General features: G+C 35.4%; 1 pseudogene; it reads right to left on the minus strand.

Moving 5' to 3' along the window:
- The window catches only part of LOC126495072 (28S ribosomal protein S5, mitochondrial-like), a 75,084-nt pseudogene extending 57,301 nt beyond the window's left edge, over positions 1-17,783 (minus strand).
- Positions 17,784-19,434: the final 1,651 nt, after the last annotated feature.

Here is a 19,434-nt window from a genome sequence, read left to right on the forward strand (position 1 = left end):
AGGGAGGGAAAAGGGAGAAGGGGAGGGAAATGGGAGGCGGGGAGGAGGCGGAAATTTTTTTTCAATAAAAAAAAAGCCCTATCCTTTTTTTTTAATTATTTTTTATTTTTTTACCTTTCTCAGACCCTATGTGAAAATTTGGTTCTCATGTTGACGGCAATTTTCAGTTGGAATTTTCTGAGGGCCACCAAATAAAGACCTGGAGACTTATTAATTATGAGTTCTTGGCCATAGCTTAAGCTTGTCCCACAATCTCTTTTAACTTAATTTAACCTGTTACCAATCATGTATGCTTGGCTTTAGAGCATCTTACCTTTATTTCATTCTGTATGTCCTACTTTTCTTCTTTCTCTGTATCTGTCTTGCTGGTACTAGTATGTTCTATTATAAGTTATCTAATAAACTCAATTTTCTACCCCCAAGATCTTTTCACATCTTTAACAATCCCTTTCTAGTTATGACGTAAAAACACAAAATTAAACATACACAAATACACCTGCTTCAAATTAGCTTTTAAACATAAGAGAAAAACAAATGAGCTTTATGTTACTTAATATAGTACATTATTTACATCCAACCCTGATGTTAATATTGAATTTGTCAGTCTACTATATATGTACTTAAAAACTGTTTATTGAGCTACAATATAGATATCATAAACTTCACTGTTTAAATTAGGATTTAATGTGATTTGTGTTTCATGATCATAGGGGTCATGATCTAAGACCAACTGTAAGTATTTATTTAGTTAACACCCAAATGGGAAGGAAAAAGAGAATCAGCCTATAGTGGCATTTCATTTGTATTTTCATAAATAAAGCTTGCCTGAGGATCAGAAAAGTAAAACAGATACTCTGGTCAGCCTTACAGACCAGGCAACAATGACACATACCTTTAATCACAGTAGCTAGACTCTTTTGTCATAGAAACCAGGCAGTAATGATGCACACCCTTATTCCCAGAACTAGAAAAAATTATAAAATAGAGTGAGACAAGCTCTCAGGCTCAGTCTCATTCTAAGGTTTACTGAAGGCAAGATCACCATTTTTTGACTGAGCTCAAGGTAAGAGTCAGTGGATGGATTCCTTGCTTTTCTGGTCTTCAGGTTGAACCCCAGTATTGGTCTCTGAGTTTTTAATTAATTGTGCTTCATCAGCCATTTTCAAAAGTAGTCATTAGACAACATACAATTTGTTGTCCTTAAATAGTAGAGGGATAGGAGGCTAAAAAGACATGGTCTATTGCTAAAGTCTTCCATCCCAGAACTATTGAGGTTCTTTAAAAAGCCTCTGCCAAAAAACTCTGAAGTCAGAATAGATGACAGACAAGAGACTTGGCTGTCTTGTACATAAATATACTGAAACAAAGTCTTAAGCATTACATTTGACAGAAACCATCGACATTAATGGAAAATGAGTCGGTGCTTTTGCTATAAAAATAATTCACAAGAGGAAAACTATTTAGTAAACAGTATTTCTTGTCTACTCACTAAGCCAAAGAAACAGTCTTCTTACTTCTGAACTTTAAAACATAAATATTTTACAGTATGTCTATTTATCAGAATCTGCATATTATTTTAGAAGTTAATTTACCATCTTGAATGTTGATGAAGGAATTCTACTTTAGTTAAGCAACATATTTGTGATTGCCAGAAAACAAAAATGTTTTCTCTTCTTGTCTATCTCTGTCTCCCCACGTGTGTGTGTGTGTGTGTGTGTGTGTGTGTGTGTGTACATCCCAGCTAACTAACATTTGCTGTCTAAAATCTCTGTTTGGATTAGTTTTTAAAAATGATTTTCCCGGTATCTATATTTATATGTTAGTAACATCATTATCATTTCTGTCTCTTCTTTTGGGAACATTATTATAAGAGTTTTGTAGCAGAAAAATTAAATGCAAATGAATCAGGAAGATTCTTTAAATGAACCTTAAGCTTATTAAAATAGTTGAGTCATTTTTGTTTCACTCTCATGAGGGCAATAAAAGATGCACTTAGTCAATGTCGTTTTCACTTTATAATTTTTTCCATCTCCCTAACCTGAAGAAAACTTCAGAGATTTTCCATCTAAGGGATTCAAACATATGTGTCTTACTATTGCTTAGTTTTTATTTTTTATTATAATTTTAGTTTTCTTTTGCATAGTGACAGTCAAAATGCTTGAGATAGTAACCAAAATGCTTGATTTCCTCTTCATCATTAATTATGGTGCTTTTTCTCTGTTTACCACTTACATATTTTTCTGATCTGGACTTTCATTACAATAAGGTCACTCTTTTTAACTTGATAAATAACCATTTGGTAATTGTAGGATTTTTAAATACACTGATTTATTTTTGGAAATTAATTTTTGGATATAAGCCAGTTTTCAAAACCAGGATAATAAACATATTTTCAGTCTATGACCACACAATGGTCCTGAGTTCTGTCAGCAGAGACAAGCTAGTAGTGTCGTTTTACTCTCCTATTTATTCTCTCAGATGCAGGTAATCATTGGACAATATACAGTCTGTTTAAAATAGACAAATGTGACTTCTAAGTACAATGGGTAGTCAAATGAATGCCTTTAGTGTCCTACATAGACACAATGAAGTGGCTTTAGGCATTTGAACTTTAATTATACAATGTTTTTGTTTTATCCAGATATTTGGGTAAATTTATATTTAAACAGATCATGCCAGACACTTCCCCCAATCTTTAATACTTCCTCATAATAATTAACTACTGACTCTGATATATCTATCCTGTTGATGAAGATAAATAATAGAATAAGACAGTTTCTATAAGAATGAAAATAAGCAATAATGACTTAGGCATCTGTATTTCTTTTCTAGATTGTACTCATTTGGAGATTATAATCCTATGAACAGGAAATTTCCAGTGTCTGATGATGTTGCCACAATATATTTTTAAAATAGATTCTGGTTTTGAAAGTTTTCAACTGTCTCTGAAACGTTGTTAAAAAAACTCATGTCACTTTCTTTCCTGACATTATACTCATCTGTAAAAACTACTTATTCCTTCTGTTTCTCTCTCAAAGCTGATCTTAAAGGGTGGCTAGAGGCTTTAAATTAGTGAGAATTGTCTATTTCATGTACACATAAAATATTCAGACATCTTCTCTCATATAAGAAGATTAATTATATGTCCAAACTTCTTGGAAGAGGAGCACTATTTTCCTTTGGAATACTGATGTATTTTAAAAAAGAATAAACACAAAATGAAATTAAAGGTTAAATAATATTAACTCAAAGGATAGACACTATTTGGAGTGATACTAAATTAATTGACAAAAGAAAAGTGATATTCTAATCAATTTTAGAAAGAGATGGCTAATTTTGACATGATGCATATGAACAAGTAATAATAAAATATGTTAACTTCACGGCATATAATTCTAAATAAAATATACCATAAAATGTAAGAATATATGCAGTTTTAAGTTTTTGATTGTGGAACAGAAGCTGGGTGGGTGGAGATATGTGGGACCTAAATAGAACAGCGAACATACTTTTATATTTCATTTCGTTACATGGGTGAAAATTACTAAGGAGAATGAGTTACAGCCGGCCAAATAAGCACCAATTCTTTTTGGTAAAGATGATGCAATGCTTCATGGGTAATCATATTCTCTATCAGCAAGCAAAATGGAATCTCAAGAGAAAGAGGTCATCAGTTACCATGTAATTTTGGCTAATCATACCTCTCTTAGATGGAACTTTCCCAAAATTTAACTTCCTTAAACACATATTGCTTTTCTTTAATTGGTGTTCTATAATAGATAGCCTATGTTCGAGAAAAAGTTCTGAGCTTTTGCAATTTTATGCTCACTTATGATGGCTGTCGACCAAGAGTACATATTTAATTTCATAGTTTGTAGTACCATTCAAGCATTGACGGATTTGAGATATACTTAACAACAGAAATACTGAAGGAGGTGGCATCTCTCTGGGCTTCTTTTCATTATTTTCCAACATACAAAAATGTTTTATAACAAAACCTGAATGGCTGGCACAATGATTCATGTTCTTTTTGTAAGAAGATATAGTGTATTTTGTGTTTTTCAGTTAAGGAAAGAAAAAAACCAAATATTTAACATATTTTGTCCTTTGATTCAATTACATATTTGTCATTGACAAATTTGAATTAAAAAATAAAAGAGTAAATTTTGAATCAAATAGTTAAATAAAAATTATTAAACTGAAGAATTTAAGGTAATTTTAGATCACTAAATTCATTCTGCTATAATAATTATATTAAAAAGAAATAAAAAGAATATTTCTCTACGTAATAATATTTGAAATGACTCATGAAAATATCACAGACCATGTCAGCTCTTAACAAAATACTGTATGAGTAGGAAAAAAATCACAAAATAGAGGGAATATAGAAATCTATGAAGGACGCTACAAAAATATCAAGGGCCCATCCACATGAAGTGAAAGTGTTTGGTTTTCATAGTAATAATGTCTATATAAAGAAGAGACACAGTAAAAATTCAAGATATGAGAAAATTATCAAGGTTTAATAAATTGATTTATGGAGATTAAAATTATAACAATAATTTTTTTAAATATAATTTTTTATTGAAAAAAAAAAGATTTCCGCCTCCTCCCCGCCTCCCATTTCCCTCCCCGTCTCCCTTTTCCTCTCCTCTCCCCCTCCCCACACTCCTCTCCCCCTCCCTCTCCAGTCTGAAGGGCAGTCAGGGTTCCCTGCCCTGTGGAAAGTCCAAAGTCCTCCCCGCTCCATCCTGGTCTAGGAAGGTGGACATCCAAACTGGCTAGGCTCCCACAAAGCCAGAACATGAAGTAGGATCAAAACCCCGTGCCATTGTCCTTGGCTTCTCAGCAGCCCTCATTGTCCACCATATTCGGAGAGTCCGGTTTTATCCCATGCTTTTTCAGTCGCAGTCCAGCTGGCCTTGGTGAGCTCACAATAGATCAGCCCCACTGTCTTTTAAATGTAATGATTTAGATATCAAAGTAACTTTAATTGAAACAAATTTCAAAAAAAGTATTTATACTTAATCTTATTTGTCCAGTTGATTAGAACTAAATTTATTTGAGAGGCAAGTCTCTGAACATAATTCTGAGAAATTTTCTCAATTAGGTTTCCTGAAGTTGAAAAGCCTAATCTAAAGGAGGCAGCATGATTAAGTAACTATTCAGATATAAGAAGTTAAAGGAATGCCGGGGATGGTGGCGCACGCCTTTAATCCCAGCACTCGGGAGGCAGAGGCAGGCGGGTCTCTGTGAGTTCGAGACCAGCCTGGTCTACAGAGCTAGTGCCAGGACAGGCTCCAAAGCCACAGAGAAACCCTGTCTCGAAAACCAAATAAAAAAAAAATTCTCACTCGTAAATTCATCTCACCCTTCACTGATATCGAAACCTAGCCTATTGGCCTACCTAAGCAATAGTGGAGAGGCTGCCTTAGCTGGTCTTCCCATGTAATAATATTAAAGACAACCTTAATTGTCATCATAGAACCCTCTTTCAGAACCTAAAGGAAGCAGATCCAGAGATCCACAACTAACCACTGGGCCAAGCTCTCGGAGTACAATTGAAGAAAAAGAGGAATGACGAGCAAAGGGGTAATGACCGTAATGGGGAACCCCACAGAATCAGCTGACCCATACTTGTGGGAGCTAACTGACTCCAAAATGACATAAAGGGATCCTGCATAGGATGGAACTAGAATCACTGAAGTCAAGTGACAATGGTGGGGCTTGGGTATTATGTGGAATCTCTGGCAGTGGGATCAGGTTCTAACCCTAGTGCATAAACTGACTTTTTGGAGCCCATTCTCTGTGGGGAGATATCTTGCTCAGCATAGGCACGGGGTCGGGTGAGGGCCTTGGTACTGCCTCAAGGAGGTGATGGGGCAGAGTGAGTTGACTTCCCAAGGGAGGCCTTACCTTCTCTGACAAGCAGATTGGGGTGGGGGAGGAAGTTGTGGGAGTGGGAGGAGAAGAGGGAATGGGAACTTGGATTGTTTTGTAAAAGAATTAATTAATTAATTAGTTAATTTACTTATTAAATTAATTAATTTAAAAAAGACCAGTGAATTCTCCAGGTCTTCAACATCAAATCAGGACTTTTAAGGTATCAAATCTCTTGGATTGAGCAGTTAATGTCTTCTCAGATTTTCTAGTATGGAGACAGCCATTGTTGTATCAAGATCAGATCCTGTAAGCCAACCAAAGAACTACCTTTAAATATATACATATTGTATCAATTCTCTCGCTATAGAGAACTTGTCTAATCTACTTATACATTGCTTTTCTGTAACTTAATGAACAAGATATTTTCAGTAGTATTTACTAAACATTAGGTTTCGATTATAGTGCTGATTTCTATAGCAATAGAACAAATATAGGCCTCTACAAGTAGTGAATAATGGTTTCTTCCCACTCAACCCCTACAAGTAGAACTGTTTATTTATTTATTTATTTATTTATTTATTTATTTATTTATTTTAATTTCTTTCTTTTTTATTAATATTTTTAGTACAGTCTCTTCTCATTTTACATAGTTATCCAAATTCCAATTTCCATTCCTCCTCCTTCCCAACCCCTCCCATCAACCCTCCATCCACTCCTCATAAAAGGTAAGGCTTCCCATGGTGAATCAACAAAGTCTAACACTTCTAGGCAAGACCAAGGCCCTGCCTCCTAAAGCTAGGCAGAGCACGACATCCCTCCAAAGAGAATGTGCTACAAGATGTCTGTTCAAGCACAAGGGATAAATCCTGGTCCTTCTGCCAGTGGCCCCACAGAATGCCCAATCCTCACAACTGCCCCCCAAAATCAATGGGCAACTATGCATGTTCTATTGCTATCAGTACAGAGTCAGGAAACTTTCACTAGCTCAGTTCAGCTGTTTCTGTGGGTATCATCATAAAAATCTTGACTGTTTTTCTTATATTATCACTCCCCCTTCTCTTGACTGTTCTCCAGAAGCTTGGGCCAGTGCTAGGTTGCAGATTTCTGTATCTTCTTCCATCAGTTGCTGAATGAAGGTTCTATCATGATAACTAAGCAACCTAGATGCCCCTCAACAGAAGAATAGATAAAGAAAATGTGGTATATCTATACAACTGAATAACACTCAATGATAAAAATCAATGACATCTTAAAATTTGCATGCAAATGAAGGGAACTACAAAAAACATCCTGAGTGAGATAACCAAGACACAGAAAAATGAGCATGGAATGTACTCACTCATAAGTGCATAGTAGCTATAATTCAAAGGATAATGAGCCTATATTTCATGACTTCAGAGAAACTAAGTAACAAAGAGAACCCGAAGGGGAACATATATTAATTCCCCTGGGAAGGGGAAATAGACAAGATCTTCTACAAAAATTGGGAGAATGGGGGGTGGGAGAAAAGGGAGGGAAGAAGGGGAGCAATGGGAAGAAGAGGAGAACTTGAGAAAACAGGATGGCAGAGATGAAGAAAGGACACAGAGAACAAGGAAAGAGATATCTTTTTTTGTTTGTTTGTTTGTTTGTTTGTTTGTTTGTTTGTTTTGTTTTGTTTTTCGAGACAGGGTTTCTCTGTGGTTTTGGAGCCTGTCCTGGAACTAGCTCTTGTAGACCAGGCTGGTCTCGAACTCACAGAGATCCTCCTGCCTCTGCCTCCCGAGTGCTGGGATTAAAGGCGTGTGCCACCACCTCCCAGCAGGAAAGAGATATCATGATTGAGGGAACCATTATAGGGCTTGAGAAATTCCCAAGAATCCACAAGGATGACCCCACTTAAGACTCTAAGTAATAGTGAAGAAGGTGTCTGAATTGGCCTTGGCCTGTTGTTAGGTTGATGACTTTCTTACATGTTATCATAGTACCTTTATCCAGCAACTGATGGAAGCAGTGGTAGAGATCTACAGCAGCACACTGAGCTGAGCTCCCAAAGTCCAGTCAAGAGTGGGAGAAGTGAGAATATAAGCAAAGAGATCAAGGCCACTCAAACATCTTACCTGAGCTAATCAGAACCCACCAACTCCAGCCTGACAGGGAGGGAAACAGTATAGGACCAAACTAGGCATTCTCAATGTGAGTGAGTGTTGTGTGGCTGAGAAAGACTGGGGTCACTGGCAGTGACATCAGAATTTAGCCCTCCTGCTTGTATTGGCTTTTTCGAACCCATATTCTTTGGAGGGAGTCCTTGCTCAGGCTAGTTATAGTGGGGCGAGCTTTGGTCCTGCCTCAAAGCAATTTTCTAGACTTTGTTGACTCCCCATGGGAAGCCTTACCCTCTCTGAAGAGTGGATGAGGGTGGGAAGGAAGTAAAGTTGGAGGTAGTGGGAAGACTGGGAAAAGGAGTAGGAACTTGGATTGATATGTAAAATGGGAAAAGGCCATTTTAATTAATTAATTAATTAAAAAGTCATCCACCATGATCAAGTTTGCTTCATCCCAGAGATGCAGGAGATATAGGAATGCAAGGAAGTTATCTAAACATAATAGAAGCAACATACAGCAAGCCTCAAACTAACATCAAATTGTTTATTTTCTTGGTGAGGATATTATGACAAGGATGAGATGGGACTACTAAGGACTTGAAAAGTGTTTGTTTATTTTACTACTTATTCGGTTCTTGGATTATTTTCTCCTTTGGTGTTTAGCATTTAATTCTTTATATACTGTAGGTAATGACACACTTTTCAGAAGACTAGTTGACAAATATTTTCAATTCATAATAAAACGAATGAATATGGGTAAGCAAAAATAAGCTTTAAAACATTTTTTTGCACAAAAATAAATGGATGTTTGTTAATTCTTAGTAACAAAACTTAGGTATCAAATAGATTTTCTGATCCTTTTTTCAATAAGAAAAGTTAAATATAATAATTATAAATTAATGTGGTAAGATATGGGCGTTCAAAATGAAAAGGCTAATTAATATTCTTTTATTTTCTATGAAAAAGAAAAGAATGTGCATAGACAAGAAAAAACTGTTACTTAATGTATCAAAGTCAAAAATGAAACATGGTAAGCAGAAAAGAGATGAATGGCTGGAAAATGCTAAATATGTAGATAGATTTCATGTAATCTGTAGGCCTCATCGCTTTGATAAGAATGTGGGTAAACTGTTCTGTGATGAGATGTTGAGCTGAAATTCAAATAGGCATATAGAGGCAATAAGGAGCTTAAGTGTTTAGAAAGTGGTGACTCTGATTATATGTTTTTTTGTTCTTGAACTAGTTCATAGGCTCATTCATTTATTAAGAGATGTTATGATTAAATTATACGTTTGAAGCGTGATAAAGAGTTTCAATGAATTCCACAGTCACAATGGAAAAAGATGCAACAAGAAGTACACATTCTTATTATTGAGGAGCAGTTAAGAAGCACTTGGATTTAGAAAGCATTAATTTGTAGTGGGTTTTCTAAGACAATAATAACTTTTTACAAATCAACTTCTGAAAGCAAAATCTTGAGAACTGGCATGACAGATTGGATAGATCACAGCATGAAGCTCTCTATGTAAGAAATAAAACCTTAAGAATTTACAGTTAGTGCTTGCATTCATTGCTGTCCAATTATATTGATCACAACTTTACAGTTTATCAACAGCAGATATGGAAGTATTTCTGAATATAACATAAAGCTAAGAACAACTTTGAATGTTGTTGTTATACAAATTTAAACAACAGGAACAAAACAAATCCCCTCTAAGCAATGTTTAACAAATATGTCCCTCTCTGCTAAATAGGACCACTGTGCTTCCTCCCCTAAAATATGCCTATTGTTTCTCAATTTCTTCTTCTACATAGACCAAATAGTTCCTGGTTTCTATAATAATCCCCACATTCTTATTGGGTTATATTTTCCCTTGCTTAATTTCCCATCTAGTAGTAATACACTTACCTGGGCTGATAACAGATAATTATAGTGACCCTTAATTTGAGGGCACCAACAGAGGACATAAAATTAAGCATTCTCATCATTAAAAATATTCATGTGTGCCAAGTAGAAAAGTAAAGTTAAAAACTAATAGTAAGATGATATACTGATAGAATACGGGCCTGAAAAAAAAAAAAAAACCATAATGTTGTAAAGGTGAGATATCAGTGAATTTAGTTGGAGGGGAAATAACGCATGTGTATGACCATATTTCATTATAAATATATAAAACCTTAAAGAATACCTCAAGATAATGGCTTCTATATATAAGAGAAACTCCACCCAACGTGGTGTGGGAGGTGCTTCTGTCTATGTGCTACTTTCAATGGATAATGAATAAAGAAAATGCATTGGCCTGTTGATAGGGCAGAACTTAGGTGGGTGGAGAGATGGAACTGAATGCTGGGTGAAAGAAGGGTGGAGTCAGAGATAAGCCATTGATCCTACACCTGAGACAGACGCCAGTTAGGATCTTTGCCAGTAAGCCACTGCCACGTGGCAATATACAGATTAATAGAAATGGGTTAAATCAAAATGTGAGAGTTAGCCAATAAAAAGTTAGAGTTAATGGGCTAAGCAGTGATTTAATTAATACAGTTTCCAGGTGGTTATTCCGGGGCTGAGCTAGCCAGGCTGCTGGGACAAAAAAGCAGCCTGGCTCTTCTTGCAACACCCATGGTACTAATTTATGTGCATTTTTTTTCATTTATTATAGTGATTTGAAGAAGTTAGAAGGTAATATGTCTGAACTGATTCTCTCTTTCAACCATATTGGTCCTAGAGATTGAATTCAGATCATCAACATCAGGCTCTATGGCAAGCACCCTTATTTACTGAGAAATCTGACTGTTCTGTAGTGACAATTCATAAGAATGAAACAAATACCAAGAACATTAAGGTTTATGGTACTGCACTCATTGACATTTTAAATGGGTCTGTGTTTTTCAGGTTGAGGTATGGTACCCCATTTATTTTTTTATTTAGGAAGGGATATTTGACTGAAAATTATTTGAACGATGATTGGTTATACGATATAAATTTTTTTGTATTGGAGGCTATGGTACTGAAAATGAAAATGAACCCTTAGACTCAGGTATGTGAAAGCATCTTACTCAATGTTAGGAGCACTATGGACAGTTGCAGCCTTGCTCTATGAAGTAAGGTCACTACAGTTAGGTTTTCAGAATTTACAGCTTAGGTCTACTTCCAGTTTGTTCTTTTTCCTTTCTCTTTGAAGTTGAAGATGTAATCTCTTACCTTTTTGTTTCTGTGATCTGCTGCCAAGCATCCCCCATCAGAAGAAAATCTTACTCCTCTGGAAACATAAGGCAAAATAAACTCCCTCTTCTCAATGTTACCTTATTCATAGCATTTTTTCACAGTAGCAGAAAAGCAACTAATACAGAGGAAATTTACTTTCTATTTTAAAGTTAATGAATATGGCAGATGGAAACTATACATAAATATGTATGTATATACATATATTTATATATGTATATGTATAATTCATTAAATGTATAGCATATCATAATTTTCATAAAGAATTTTATACTTTTATTCTATAGTCTGATTCACTTTATCTATATAATTTTCTGTTAAATGTCCTCTGGAACTATGAGGGAAACAACAAACATAAGATGTGAATATTTTCTGAATCTGAAGAAAGATTAATATTTTAATATCTAATCAAAATGCCTTAGGGTCTGAAGTAAAAGTACTAACATACCATAAAATATACCATTAAGCATATTTCCACATTTAGTATACCCTAATGTTGCACAAATTCTAAATCTTAAATCAAACTTCCTTAGTATTCTGTTACTGAAATCTTTCTTCCTACTTTTTGATTTATTTCAAAGGAAAATTTTATCAAGTTATTGTGAGGTTCTTGTATTTCTAAAACTCTGTTAATACATTCAAAGTTGAATACAGTGTAAAATTTGTCCTCTACTTGAAATTGTCTACAACTGTGCTGAACAAAATAAATTAAGTTATCAAATGGAAAATATTAATATAATGCAAATAAATTAAACTGTGTGCTGTGGGATGGCAACTTGGTTTTAAAATTTGTAGTTCAAAGGTTAAAAATCACTAGTTCCAAAAAATATTAAATCATGGGGTAACAAATATGGTAGTTTCATAATATCTGTTAAGAGACAAAGTTATATTTATTTGAAAATTACTATTTGTAAATATATGCCATAATTTACTGCTGATTTAGTAAAAATATATCCTATTTCAATTAAAATATTTGAGTGCATCTTAACCAAAACAGCCTACAAAATATCCATTGTGTTTTCTAATAGATATCCACTTGGAACATTGAAAATACTATTTCTATAATTGTTATTGCTTCTGTAACTCTAAAAACTATTTGAATCTTTTTTGACTAATGATACAACTATAATGTGGAATGCTTAAAAGTTTTATATTTCAAAGGGCAGAGAAAATCTTTGTTTCTAATTGAAGATTAGAGCTGCCAAGTCTCCCCACCATAGTAAAATCTTATTACTAAACTATTTTCCTTTAGTTCCCTTAGTCATGGTGATTTACAACAGTGGCAGAAAAGCAGCTAACACAGAGGCAATTTATTTTCTATTTTAAGGTTAATGAGAGCAACAGATGGTAGCTATAAATATGATTTATTAAAAATCCAGCACACCTCCAGAAAGCAAAGACTAGTTCTTAGTCAATTTTTTGATTCTCTACAATGACATTATTCACATACAGCACCAACAAAGTTTTCATTATTTGTATCTGTGCCATGAAAACAAGTCCTCCTGGCTATGGGAAGTAGACAAAATTGCCGGGGAGAAAATTGAGACCTTGGGGGTGGGGAGGGTTGGGGATAAAGGGGGACGGGGAGAGAAAAGTGAGAAGGGGAAGATTGGGGGAACTTGGGGAAACAGGAAGATTGTGATAAAGGAAGGTTGGTTAGGGGAGCAGGGAAGCACATATCTTAGTTAAGGGAGCCACCTTAGGGTTGGCAAGAGACTTGAACCTAGAGTGGCTCCCAGGAGCCCAAGGCGATGTCCCCAGTTAGTCCCTTGGGAAGCTGAGGATAGGGAACCTGAAATGACCCTATCCTATAGCAATACTGACGAATATCTTCCATATCACCATAGAACCTTCATCTGGTGATGGATGGAGATAGAGACAGAGACCCACACTGGAACACAGGACAGAGCTCCCAAGGTCCCAATGAGGAGCAGAAGGAGGGAGAACAAAAGCAAGGATGTCAGGACCACGAGGGGTGCACCCACCCACTGAGACAATGGGGCTGATCTATTGAGAGCTCACCAAGGCCAGCTGGACTGAGACTGAAAAAGCATGGGATAAAACCGGACTCTCTGATCATGGCGAACAATGAGGACTGATGAGAAGCCAAGGTCAATGGCACGGGGTTTTGATCCTACTTCATGTTCTGGCTTGGTGGGAGCCTAGCCAGTTTGGATGTTCACCTTCCTAGACATGGACGGAGGGGGGAGGACCTTGGACTTTCCACAGGGCAGGGAACCCTGATTGCTCTTTGGACTGGAGAGGGAGGGGGAGAGGAGTGGGGGGAGGGGGAGAGGAGTGGGGGGAGGGCGAGAAGGGTGGGAGGAGGGGGAGGGAAATGGGAGGCTGGGAGGAGGAGGAAATTTTTTTTCCTTTTCTCAATAAAAAAGGAAAAAAAAAAAGAAAACAAGTCCTCTTTAGATCTAGATGTACTCAGTCAGACATTTCATTAACTGAATAGAATAGGAAAGCACGATATATGATACTGCTGATACATAAAGACAAAACCACACAAAAATATACAAAGAATCACATGCTGTATTAAATAAGAGTAATAAGATAATGGCAAATATACAGAAGGCATAATCAGTGTACTTGGTAGGTAGAAAGAAGTCATAAAGTCTTATATTATTAGCAAAGAACAGTAAAACCTCATATATCTTTCTAAGCAAAGAAACAGTTTCCTTTAGCATAAGCTAAATGATGGAATTCAACAATATTTTATAATTTGGGGAACAGAAGACAGTGAGAAGAAAAGTAATTCTACACTATCTTATTGAATACCAACAATATTCATAAATAGACACAGGAAGATTCTACACTTGACACTGCAGACATAGATAGGAAATTTTATCCTCTGAAACAATTAAGAATCAACATAAAAGAAAAATTGATGTGGGATGCATTGCAAGCTTGACTACAAATTATCTTATGCCTTGACTATTAAAACAAGAAGTTGAATTTTTCCTCTTAAGAATGCTTTTATCTATTAGCTTCTATATAATGAATTATTACTAAAATGATACAGCACGACATCTGAGACAAAGTGTGGAAATGTAATCCAGTTTCCCTTTGGTGTCTCTGTCTTTTTCAAGATGCTTGCTGTGGAAACTTAAGTGATGTAAAGAGATCATATGAAGGTATTTTCAGTTGACAGCCTTTGCTAAAATCTCAGCATTGCAGAAAGAATGAGCTACCAGTCATGTATGAAAGAAATGCTCGAAAGTGGTTACAGTCCCTTTCACTCTCAAACTGCATGAAACAAAGAGAGCAAGAACTCTAGATAAGTACAGTCAATACTTACTAAAGTGCAATAAGCATTTATATTACTTTGATGTTAATAATTGAATCTGGGGCCTTGCACATACTCTTTAATAGTATATTGATTGAAAGTTGTATTACATAATAGATGATTGAAACAATTGGTCATTTCCAAAAGTAGTAATCTAGTGAGCAAAGAATTGGAAACATCCCTGCTACCCTCATATGCCCCAGGGATTAAAATAACTCTCGAATGTCCACTACACAGCTAAATTCAATTCATAACTGATAGCAAATGGTCACAAAAATAGTGATACGGTTTTTATAATATTTCTTAAATATGTAGTGAAGTAATATTTACATAATCTAAGAAATTATAATCTAAAGAGTAAGAATTTTCTTGATTTTCTTGCTTGTATCCAAAGCCACCTGATAGAAGGTGTGGCTTGAATATCTGGCCTAACTACTATAACTTTGAGACAGGTATAGACTTGTACTAGACATATACATCAATCGTATATGGAATTGAGCACTAAATAATTTCTAATTACATATAAGCGTTTACTCTATATTTTCTCAGAAAAATATGAAGATTCTTAGAAAGATATATCCATTAAGGTTAAAAAATAGCATGTATTTAAAATATGACAAATCTGTCCCTAGACGTTTTACAACTAAAACAAAATTGTCACATAGACAGTTTCTCAACTTCAGGGTTCAATGACTATTATTTTTAAAAAATGCTTGTTTTTTTCCAACCTCTATTATAAGATTAAAAGTATCACTTTTATAAAGAAAAAATCCGTGTTTATTTATTTTCATGTTTTTACAATAGTTCATAGAATTTAATAATATTATTTCATTAAGGTGGTGCTCTGTTTTCCCATACAAGCATGTCAAAGAAGACTTCAGTATAATGTGATTGTGATCTAGGTACCAAATCTTCTCTTATGAAAATCTAAGAATTTACTTTAAAAACCCACAAAGGGTATGTAACAAATACCTTTCAAATTATACACCTGAAATTTCTTTTTTAACATTTTCATAGGCAAAAAAAGAAAAAAACACTAAATAGAAGAGAGGATGGAACTGTTTTCTTTGGTGACTGTCTAGAATATACCTGTTAACATTAGTACAAAATAATAGACGATATCAGTAGTGATTTCAGATTATAAATTCAAAATTGTAAATATATGAGGAAATATTTTCAAATAAAAATATATTCTCTCTTCTTGTTGTTGTGATAAAAAATACCTTGATAAAAGCAACTTAAGGGAGAAAGAGTTGATGTAGACTTGCAGTTCACAGTTTCATTATGGTAAGGGAGTCAATGCATCCAATGTTTGAGGTGCCTGGACACCTTGCATATTTGGTCAGAATGAAGAGAGCTGTTGCTCAACTTACTTTTTTTATTTTATACATTCTAAGATTACAACTCAGGAAATGATGCTTCCAAATTTTAAGATGGGTCTTCTTTCCCACTCATATAACCTAATCAATATAATTCCTCTCAAGCAAGCCTGAAATCTAAGTAATTCACACACACACACACACACACACACACACACACACACACATTTAGGGGAATAAATGTTGAGAATGGTATGGCTTCCTTCATTGGAAAATAATGAATAAAAACACACCAACAATACATCACAATCTCTTGGTTGGGTTTCATGGTTCCAGGCACTTGGTTATCATCACTACCTTCATTTTCATTTGCATTATAAAGCTCAGATATCACTTTCCTATAAAGAAAAAAATATTTCAGTGTAACTATAATGTCTGTAGCAAGTCTCAATTCTCAGTACAAATTAGTTTTTGGCATTTTATTTATTAAGAATATATTCTTATATGCTATAGAAAAATGTTTTTTGATTATGTGATTATACTTACTTTGAATAGAGTCAAATGATAGAAGTATATTTTATTCTAAGCCTGTGGCGTCTTCTGGGACTCTACAGGTCTACCTCAGCCAGCCAGAAGATGGATGTTGCCCAAAGACCTGCCCTCAGTGACCATGGAGGAGCCTGGGGTGGTTGTCTAGGTAGCCAATCCAGTAAGTCCCTGTCATTTTAAACCATTAACTCATGTAAAATTTATCCTTCTCAACAACTCTGATGCAGTTGGATGACTTGCCAACTTGACAGTAGAAACAAAGGTTTAAGCTGCCTTCTCTATGGTCTGTGTAAAATTCATGTCACAGGTATCACTCTCCTAGAGCCAATACTGAGTCTATACACAATTCACCTCTTTATCAAGCTCAAAAATGAGATAAACTCACAAAACAGATTTCATTATAACTTCTTACCATTTCTTTTTTTAAAGAACTTTGTAAAAGATATTTTAAGGTGCAAAACTTAAGCTAAGAAGATCTAAGAGTGATTTAGGGTAAGAAGTTTTTAGAGGTGTGCAAATATAAGTTATTCAGGTGTGTACATGCAAGTTAAAAATGTCTGCAGATAAGAATATTTCAGGTTATAAGAAAGTGACTTAAGGAGTGTAAATGAAGTTATAAAGGTCTGAGGATAAAAGGCTTAAGTGATGACAAAGGCAAGTGATTTCAGAATGTCAAAGAATACAATATGTTCAAGATTTCTCTGTCTCATTATTCTGTTACATTAAGACTCCAAAAGACTTAACATTGGTCAATAAATTTATAATAAGCTTTTAAACAATTTCTGGCAGAGTACTATCACTATCATCATAGCCATAACCTCAAGAATCTGAATTCACTTTGGTTGATTTCTGACTATAGACTGTAAAGATGCTTTTCATTGTGCAAAACCATCTGTCCCAGTTTTCTGGCATGAGTATAGTGCTGTTTCATATGTGTCTAAAACTTAGGTTTTCACAATGAATTTTTGTAATTTCAATGAAGTCAACTAGGATTCACCTCAGACAGTTCAGATGCAGCCCTTCCTCCCTAAGCAGCCTAAGTATCCCTACATTTCCCTGGTCTTGACACCTCCCTTCCTCAGTTACTAGGACATAAGAAATATTTTCTTTAACTTAAAATTGTCCTCTTTTCTGCCAGCATCGTGCAATGGTCCAAGAGGCACCAGAAGGTTCCACATAGTATGAACAGCAGTGAAACAACCAGATGCGATATGATGCGGCCATCACCCCAGCTTTCTCACGTTCCCCAAAGATGGTCAGTGCACAAAATCAGCAGGTAGTCTTGAGAACTCATTGCTCTCATTTCCCTAACTTGCCATGCCTAACTTCTCATCTTTTTTTTTTTAAATAAATAAAGCAGAATTTTAGCATCCAGACAAACCTGGCTCCATTCCTTGAGGACCTAACAAAAAGTTCATCATGCCCGGCTTCATGCCCGCATAAAGGGCAGGGAATACCCTTTTTTTAAAAGGTGAAACCTTGCCTATCTCTCTCTCCTATTCTTCCTCTTCCTCTTTTTCTCTCTGCATCTCTCTCTCTTTCTTTCTTCCTTTCTCTCTCTTTTCATCTCTTTCCTTCCCCCACTCCCTTTATTCCAATAAAATTCCCCACTTAAGCTCTATCTGTATAGCATATTTGTCTCTCACCTTCAATAAGGCTTCTGGGCTCTCATCTGCCAAGGACATTTCCATGCAGAATCATTACAGGTTAAACATAAAGAAAATGGAAAAAGTTTCTTTCATGCTAGATTAGAAATGAACAAATCATGATAAACTCATTTTAGCTTTATAAAATGCAGATGAATATGTATGTACAGAAATAATTTTCATTAGTTATTTTACTATCTTTCTATTATTAAAAATATATCCTTTTCATACAATGTATTCTTATATTATTTCCCCTCCCCCAACTTCTCCAAGATCCTCTCTCCTTCACCTCCAATCCACATCCACACCCTTTCTGTCTCTCCTTAAAATAGAACCAGGAATCCAGATAATAACATTAACATAGGATAAATAAAGGAATAGGACAAAACAAGCAATTCTGAAGAAAAACACAAGAAACACAAAGAGACACAGAAATGAACACATTCTCACACATAGGTGTTCCATAAAAAGCACACAAGTAGAAAGCATAATATATACATGAAGGAATAGGAAGGGTAAAAACCTCAAAATCCCATTCTGTAAGACAGCACCCATTCCTTACAATGATTGTATGGCCAAGAACCTGAGACTAGATCGGCCAGGGATATAGAATAACCCCCAAATACTAATACTACTCCTCTAAATAAGGTAGCAATAAAATGACTCCTTTCTGCTGTTACAATCATAGATTGGTGTCTTATTCAGCTATAATCAGAAAGACTTTCTCTTGTTGCAGACAGGAACAAGTAGAGTGAGAGATCCTCAGCCAAACAATGTTCAGTGAGTGAGAAACCTTGAAATACTCAGTCCTTAATGGGATGTCTCTATCAAATCCTTCCACTCAGGGTTCAAGGGATCCTATGGAAGAGGAGGTCAGAAGATTGTGAGAGCCAATGTGGGAAAAGGACACCTGGGGAGCAAAGCATTATAAACAGAGCAAGAACAATGCATATATGAAATCATTGAGACAGTGGCAGCGTGGATAGGGCCTCCACAAGTCTGTGTCAGATGGGGAGAGGAGAAGTAGTCATAAGTCCCATCCCTAACCCAGAAGGCATTTCTAAATGATAACCACTCACAAATGAAAATTAAGTTTCTCTAACAGAGTCTCACTGGACACATACTATTGTTAAGGATAGGCCTCATGACAGTAAATGATCAACACAAAACAAACTCAATGGTGTCTTTTTAGGTTTCTTTTACATGTATGAGTGATTTTAACCTGCATATATCTATGTGCACTACATATTTGTCTAGTGGTCCCTAAGGTCAAAAGAGAACGTTAGGTCTCCTGGAAGTGTTGTTACAGATGGCTTTGAACTTCCATGTGGGTGCTAACAAAATTCATGCACAAACAAGTGTTTCAACCTTTAAACCTAGGATTTTAAATGGTTTAGAATACATATATAAGTTTCTTATCTTTGTTAAGCAAGGTAGA

This window comes from Alexandromys fortis, unplaced genomic scaffold, assembly GCF_014885135.2.
Source record: "Alexandromys fortis isolate MF-2015 unplaced genomic scaffold, M_Fortis_MF-2015_v1.1 scaffold_429, whole genome shotgun sequence".
In the NCBI taxonomy this organism is placed as follows: domain Eukaryota; kingdom Metazoa; phylum Chordata; class Mammalia; order Rodentia; family Cricetidae; genus Alexandromys; species Alexandromys fortis.